The 8,054-nt window shown below is 46.2% G+C and overlaps 1 pseudogene; it reads left to right on the forward strand.

Annotated features, from left to right (window-relative positions):
* The window catches only part of LOC123519243, a 40,245-nt pseudogene extending 32,853 nt beyond the window's left edge, over positions 1-7,392 (forward strand).
* Positions 7,393-8,054: the final 662 nt, after the last annotated feature.

Raw genomic sequence — 8,054 nt, forward strand, 5'->3', positions numbered from 1 at the left:
CACACACACCCATGTACGTGTTTGCTCTTACGTACACATAGCATAACATGTGAGAAATTTTGAACCGACCTGTGTGTGTCTGTGTAGCAGACGTAAGGAGGAGAGAAAGAAATGGGTCAAATTACGCTTTTATGAGAGAGAGAGAGAGAGAGAGAGAGAGAGAGAGAGAGAGAGAGAGAATGTGTGTGTGCATTAACCAGGTAGTAAAGGGTGAGGAAAAACTCATTCATTAACTTTCAATCCGTTCTTTTTATCATTAACGGGTGGAAAAAACCGAACTTTCACACGACGGAGTTAATTAAGAAGAAGTGGAGAGGTGGAGGATTAAAAAGGCCAGGTGGGAGAAGTGGAGGCAGGTGGATATGCTTGAAGTGCGGAAATGAACACCTGGGAAAAGCCGGGACAGGTTAAACTCAGGTAAACTCAGGTAAACTCAGGTAAATTTAGCTAAAGTAAGTAAACTGAGATAAACTTTCTCTCTCTCTCTCTCTCTCTCTCTCTCTCTCTCTCTCTCTCTCTCTCTCTCTCTCTCTCTCTCTCTCTCTCTCTCTCTCTCTCTCTCTCTCTCTCTCTCAATTTATCTACCTATCTACCTACTTATCTACTTTATTGCCCTCAGGTTAATGAGATACTGGTGGTAAAGGTAGTGGTGGTGGTGGTGGTGGTGGTGGTGGTGATGCGCCTCGGGTCTTCTAGCGGTGATGATTCTTCTGATGGTGGTGGCAGCGGAAGGAGGGTTTAAATTTACCTTGTTGTGAAGCTAGTGGTGATGAGGTGGTGGTGATGAGGGGGTGGTGATGGTGATGAAGGTAATCTGCAGCTTCCTAAACTGACCTTCAATTAACCTTTCGGCAAATAGCGGCACAAGAAGGTCATTAGTGGTGCCGGTGCTGGTGGTGGTGGTGGTGGTGGCGGTGGTGATGAGGGTTTTGATAGTGGTGATGATAATGTTGATGGTAGTGTTGGCAATGGTGGTGGTGGTGATGATGATGATGGTGATGATGGTGGTGGTGGTGATGGTGGTGGTGGAGGCAATGGTGGTGGTGATAATGGTGATGGTGGTGATGGTGGTGATGGTGGTGGTAGTTAGTAAAGGATGGACCGACGATGCGCAGTGTTGAAGAGAAGTGAAGAAAACGAGAGAGTTATGGGGAAGGTTGGGTCGAGTTGATAGATGGAGGAATTGAGTTTGCAAAGTCTCTCTCCTCCATTCCTGCGTCACTGATGGAGATGGTGGAGGTAGTGGAGATGGTGGAGGTAGTTTAGGTAGTGGTGGAGATTGCCTTGATATTTCGATTGACTTTTCCTGTTATTTTGAAGTTAGTGAAGATACAGTGAGAGTAAATTCCTTCTTCTATCACCATTATTACTTTTTAGAGCTTTATTTTGTTGTGTATAAAGAACTTGCCAGGAGGAAGAAGGAAGAGATAAACGAAAGGGAAAATAAAGCAGAAGGGAGAACAAAATAAGAAAGACAGAAAATGAAGAAAAATAAGATAATGAGGGAACGAGAAGGAAGTAATCGCACCATAAGAAGACGATAAATGAGAAGAAGAAAAAAAAAAAGGCAAGAAACAAGAGAGGAAAAGAAGTGGAAACAAGGCAACCAAACACAAGAAAGCAAGAAACAAGAGAAGAAAAGAAGAAAAGAAAACAAACCAGAAAGACATGAGGAGAAACAAAGAAAGCAAAAAAAGAAAAAGAAGAAACACGAGAGAGAGAGAGAGAGAGAGAGAGAGAGAGAGAGAGAGAGAGAGAGAGAGAGAGAGAGAGAGAGAGAGAGAGAGACCAAAAGAAACAGGATGGAATGAATAGAAATAATAAAGACGTACGTAAAATTAGATCACTTAACAATAAGATTAAGAACATTACAATAAAAATATCCTTTTTAACGAATATAAGAGAAAGATTAGAGGCAAAGAAACTAACATGAGCCACCACTACAACCACCACCACCACCACCACCACCACCACCACCACCACCAAGAGTGCCAACAGTTTTGCGTCAGTGCCATGAGGTGCCCCGTTCCTGGAAGGGTGATATAAGTGAGGTAACCCTTTTTCTCTCAGTGCCACGGTATGGGAGTATGAATGCCAAGTTTTGTACGGTGCCATGGCTATGAGAGAGAGAGAGAGAGAGAGAGAGAGAGAGAGAGAGAGAGAGAGAGAGAGAGAGAGAGAGAGAGAGAGAGCAAAAAGAACAGCTTCCTTACCTATCTTCTCACTCCCTCTCCCCACTCACTTTTTCCTTCTCACATTAAACCTCTTACCTTCAGACTTACCTTGGTTTCCCTCTCCCTCTCCCTTTTTCCCTCTCTCTCTATTTTTCCTCCTCTACCTTTCCCTCTCTCGCTCTTTTGGCATTCACTTTCTAAGGTTATTTAATAGTAGAAGCTCCTAAGATCAGGGAAAAGGTTATCACACACACACGCACACACACACACACACACACACACACACACACACACACACACACACACACACACACACACACACACACACACACACACACACACACACACACACACACACACACACACACACACACACCGCGTGGTGTAGTGGTTAGCATGCTTGACTCACAATCGAGTGGGCCCAGGTTCGAGTCCCGGAGGCGGTGAGGCAAATGGGCAAGCCTCTTAATGTGTAGCCCCTGTTCACCTAGCAGTAAATAGGTACGGGATGTAACTCGAGGGGTTGTGGCCTCGCTTTCCCGGTGTGTGGAGTGTGTTGTGGTCTCAGTCCTAACCGATGATCGGTCTATGAGCTCTGAGCTCGCTCCGTAATGGGGAAGACTGGCTGGGTGACCAGCAGACGACCGTGGTGAATTACACACACACACACACACACACACACACACACACACACACACACACACACACACACCACTGACGTATAGCTGGACAGAAATTGCTTTATCTTTGTCGTAATTATCTTTGCATTAGGATCTGGAAATTTGATTGACGTTAATAAGAAGGGGCATCTCTCTCTCTCTCTCTCTCTCTCTCTCTCTCTCTCTCTCTCTCTCTCTCTCTCTCTCTCTGTTAGATGGTGCTCTTTAAAACTAACTCCCCCGTGCTATCCCGTTTTCTGTTCAGTGAATGTTGAAACTTTTTGAAGGCAAACAAATATTTAAATCCCCACAACAAGATTTGGGTACTGCTCCGTTGTTTGTTTATTTTGACTCGTCACTTTGTTTTTGTACCTTCCCTGATCTCTGTTGCCTCGTTTTCCTGACCTGTACTGAGCCTGTCCCATTAAGAGGCACCGTAGGGCTACAAGTAGTGTTCATCTTTTGGACTTTATAGAGCAGAAATGAGCCTAATAATCATGTGTACTGCAGGACACCAGCCTTCATTGGACCTGCACCCTCAAACGTCACTTTGCTTTACACACTCACATTAAAAATTACAAGTGGATGCGAATAAGATTAGTGATACGGATTATAACGCTGTGGGCCGCCCTCGTGGCGGCCACAGTTAACGGGAGTGTGGACCGGCACACGGTAGAGTGTGCCGGTGATAGACAGGAGCTGCTGGCCTCGTCCAGCAGCTTCCTGCAGGACAGGCGGGTCCTCACCCACGAGGCAACCCGCCTGATGGAAGCACTGGAGGACGCCCAGCAGGGCAACCTCAGGCTGAGTGAAAAACACTCAGACGTCCTGAGGGAGCACCTGCAGGTCCTGGGCGACCTTCAGTTGCTGCGGCAGGAGCGCGCTGCTCTACAACAGGAGCGCGCGCTCCTGCACGAGAAGCAGGCGACTCTGCACGCTGAGCACGAGGACCTGCGCCAGGAGCATGTGGCCCTGCTTCACCAGCACGAGGCCCTGCTCCAGGAGCATGAGTCCCTGCAGAGGCTGCATGAGACCCTGCAGAAGGACCACGCTGGTCTTGCAAAGGATCAGCGTGACCTTGAGGCTGCCCACGGCAGCCTCAAGAGGAGCTTCCGGGACGCGCACCAAGAGCTGCACAGTCTCCGGGAGCAGCACGATAGCCTGAGGCAGGACCACCTCCGGCTGCAGGACGTAAAGGAGAGCCTGCTAGACGATGTGGATGAGATGGCCGAGGCCATCAAGACCATCAAAGAAGATTGGGAAACAGCAGAAGAGGCAAGAAAACATGATTTACAGAGCCTTATGTTGAGAACAGCCAATGAGAAGAAAAGGGCCCTTATGGAGGCCCAAGAAAAGTACGACAAGCTCTTGAAGGAAAGGAATGAAATAGCAGAAGAACTAGCTACAACAAAGAAGGAGTATGAACGAACTCAGGAAGAAAAGAAGAGCTGGATGAAGGACCTGACAGAGATGGCGGTGACAGAACAGCAAGTTCTCAGCGCCGCCAGGGCCGCCACAGAAGAATGGTATACGACCAAAGAGACAATGATACAGCATGTTGAGTCTCTACAAGCCAAGGTCGACGCAGAGAAAAGGAAGATGACATCAGAGGCCCCGCTAAGATACACACAGATTGAGGAAGAAAGGAACGTGATGAAGGACGAACTCTCTCTCCTGAAGAAAGCTTACCAAGAGGCACAGGAAGAGAAAGTTGAAATTCGTCAATATCACGAGCGAGCCGTGTACGTGGCTGCACTAACCATTGACAGGCTGCAGGAGAGGTGCGCCACGATCTCCGAGGAACACGGCCAAGGAAAGGCAACAGATGATGAAGGAACAAAGGAAGAATGGCAAGTAGCACAGCTGATGCAAGAAGCGGAACAGAAGGAACGGCTGAGCACGAGTGGCACAGTAACTGAACACGAGACTCAAGAAACCTCAGAGAACCGTTCCCAAGGATTAGAAAAGGATGACGACAAGGAAGGAGACGAGACGCAGGAAGGAACACCTGAAAGAAAAATGACAGACATGGAATATCAGGAAAGCACCGAACAAGCCAGTGAAGACGCCGAGAGGCTGGCAAATGCTGTGAACGAGCACATGTTGAACCATGAAAGGTTATTGCTGGGATTGGAGAACACCAAGGAAGGAGACGTGACACAGGAAAAGAAACACCAAGGAAGAATCAGGGAAAGGAGTGAGCTATGAATCGCCTGAGAGGCAAAAAAAAAAAAAAAAAAAAAAAAAAAAAAAAAAATCTTTGGAGGTCGCCGTTTTGTTTGTGAGGACACGGAGGTCAAGATTTATATGTTATGATTTGGAGGTCGCTGTTTTGTTTGTGAGGACAAGGAGGTCAAGATTTATATGTTATGATTTGGAGGTCGCTGTTTTGTTTGTGAGGACACGGAGGTCAAGATTTATATGTTATGATTTGGAGGTCGCTGTTTTGTTTGTGAGGACAAGGAGGTCAAGATTTATATGTTATGATTTGGAGGTCGCTGTTTTGTTTGTGAGGACAAGGAGGTCAAGATTTATATGTTATGATTTGGAGGTCGCTGTTTTGTTTGTGAGGACAAGGAGGTCAAGATTTATATGTTATGATTTGGAGGTCGCTGTTTTGTTTGTGAGGACAAGGAGGTCAAGATTTATATGTTATGATTTGGAGGTCGCTGTTTTGTTTCTGTTTTCTCTTAATAACACACTATACAACCAATGCTTCAACAATCGTACACACTTCAGGAGCGAAGGTTTTCTTTCCTTCATCCAAAACTTCTCGTCTGCTCACATTTTTGTCATAAAACGAAGTAGAAAAGACAAGCTCGACACACACACACACACACACACACACACACACACACACACACACACACACACACACACACACACACACACACAGACCGCGTACTGTAGTGGTTAGCAGGCTCGACTCACAATCGAGAGGGCCGGGTTCCAGTCCCGGCGCGGCGAGGCAAATGGGCAAGCCTCTTAATGTGTAGCCCCTGTTCACCTAGCAGTAAATAGGTACGGGATGTAACTCGAGGGGTTGTGGCCTCGCTTTCCCGGCGTGTGGAGTGTGTTGTGGTCTCAGTCCTAACCGATGATCGGTCTATGAGCTCTGAGCTCGCTCCGTAATGGGGAAGACTGGCTGGGTGACCAGCAGACGACCGTGGTGAATTACACACACACACACACACACACACACACACACACACACACACACACACACACACACACACACACACACACACACACACCACTGACGTATAGCTGGACAGAAATTGCTTTATCTTTGTCGTAATTATCTTTGCATTAGGATCTGGAAATTTGATTGACGTTAATAAGAATGGGCATCTCTCTCTCTCTCTCTCTCTCTCTCTCTCTCTCTCTCTCTCTCTCTCTCTCTCTGTTAGATGGTGCTCTTTAAAACTAACTCCCCCGTGCTATCCAGTTTTCTGTTCAGTGAATGTTGAAACTTTTTGAAGGCAAACAAATATTTATATCCCCACAACAAGATGTGGGTACTGCTCCTTTGTTTGTTTATTTTGACTCGTCACTTTGTTTTTGTACCTTCCCTGATCTCTGTTGCCTCGTTTTCCTTCACTCCAGAGGGATAAACGTTGAGGGGGAGGGAAAGAAATGGCCACAGTTGCGTGTAAACAAGTGTGTGTGTGTGTGTGTGTGTGTGTGTGTGTGTGTGTGTGTGTGTGTGTGTGGTGGTTTTGTATAGCTCTCTCTCTCTCTCTCTCTCTCTCTCTCTCTCTCTCTCTCTCTCTCTCTCTCTCTCTCTCTCTCTCTCTCTTTGTTCCTTTTACTTTATTTCCCTTCCTTCTTTTTCTTTCTGTCTTCCTCTCTTCTCTTATCTCTTCTTTTTTGCTTTCTTTCCTCTTTTATTACATGCTGAAAAGACATAAAGGATAATGCATCTCTATCACCACCCCAACCACCACCACCACCATCATCATCATCATCATCATCATCATCATCATCATCATCATCATCATCATCATCATGGCTTACCTTTCTCATGATATTCACACAGGTAAGGCTGGTAATGTTCTCTCTCTCTCTCTCTCTCTCTCTCTCTCTCTCTCTCTCTCTCTCTCTCTCTCTCTCTCTCTCTCTCTCTCTTTCATCACGCTCTCCTTCTCTTTAATTCATCTTCCGGGTTTCAATTTTTATTTTTTACTCAGTGTCGTGAATTGAGTCAAGTGAATCAGCCTCTCTCATTATTACTGCTCGTTTTCCCGCCATTTTTATTCATTTTTCGTGTCATTGGTTATTTTCTCCACTTTTTTCATTATTTGTTTTCTCTCTCTCTCTCTCTCTCTCTCTCTCTCTCTCTCTCTCTCTCTCTCTCTCTCTCTCTCTCTCTCTCTCTCTCTCTCTCTCTCTCTCTCTCTCTCTCTCTCTCTCTCTCTCTCTCTCTCTCTCTCTCTCTCTCTCTCTCTCTCTCTCTCTCTCTCTCTCTCTCTCTCTCTCTCTCTCTCTCTCCTTGCGTCTCTAATACCTCTTTTTTTCCTTCTTTCTCAGGTGGAAGTGAGGAGAGCCGACAGGTGTAATGGGTCTCATGTACCTGGCCAGCTGTACCACCTGCACCCAGCTACCTGACGCTCACCTGTGCGTACGTGTGCGTGTACCTGTAAAAATAATCATAGTGTTTTTCGACGGTACGTAAATTTTAAAACACGCCTTCAGTTACGTACATAAGAGAAGGGTGAGTGTGTGCGTACGTTTGTGTGTTTATTGGTAACTTACTCCGTTGTGTTCTCTGGTAACTGGAGTGACAAAGGGTGTGCCTCAGTGTGTCACGTTTCACTGCCTCGCTGCCTCACTTGCATTGCTTCAGGAAACGACTGAATAAGCTCCAGTCCCTGAAAAGGTGGAGGTTTTAACAAAGAGAGGGAAAGAAATATAGAAGGGAAAAAATAATGAGGAAAAAAATCGAATCTACAGGGAGCAAGTGAATATACAGCGAAAAATCGAGTTTAGAGAGGGAAAAACGAGCATAGAGGGGAAAAATGTGCATATTCACTTTAACAACGTGGGGGAAAGGTGTTGGTGTTACTCCAGTGCCTTCTGGAATGGAATGACTGGCGCCTGGTGGGAATATGAGTCATGGAGAGCTGCTGTCACGTTCCCTGGAATGACTCACTGGAATATCTGCCTTGAATCTCTCACTTCCCAGGTGGAATGAATCGATAAGTTCCTGGAGCCGATCAGT

Source organism: Portunus trituberculatus, chromosome 45 (assembly GCF_017591435.1).
Source record: "Portunus trituberculatus isolate SZX2019 chromosome 45, ASM1759143v1, whole genome shotgun sequence".
Lineage (NCBI taxonomy): Eukaryota > Metazoa > Arthropoda > Malacostraca > Decapoda > Portunidae > Portunus > Portunus trituberculatus.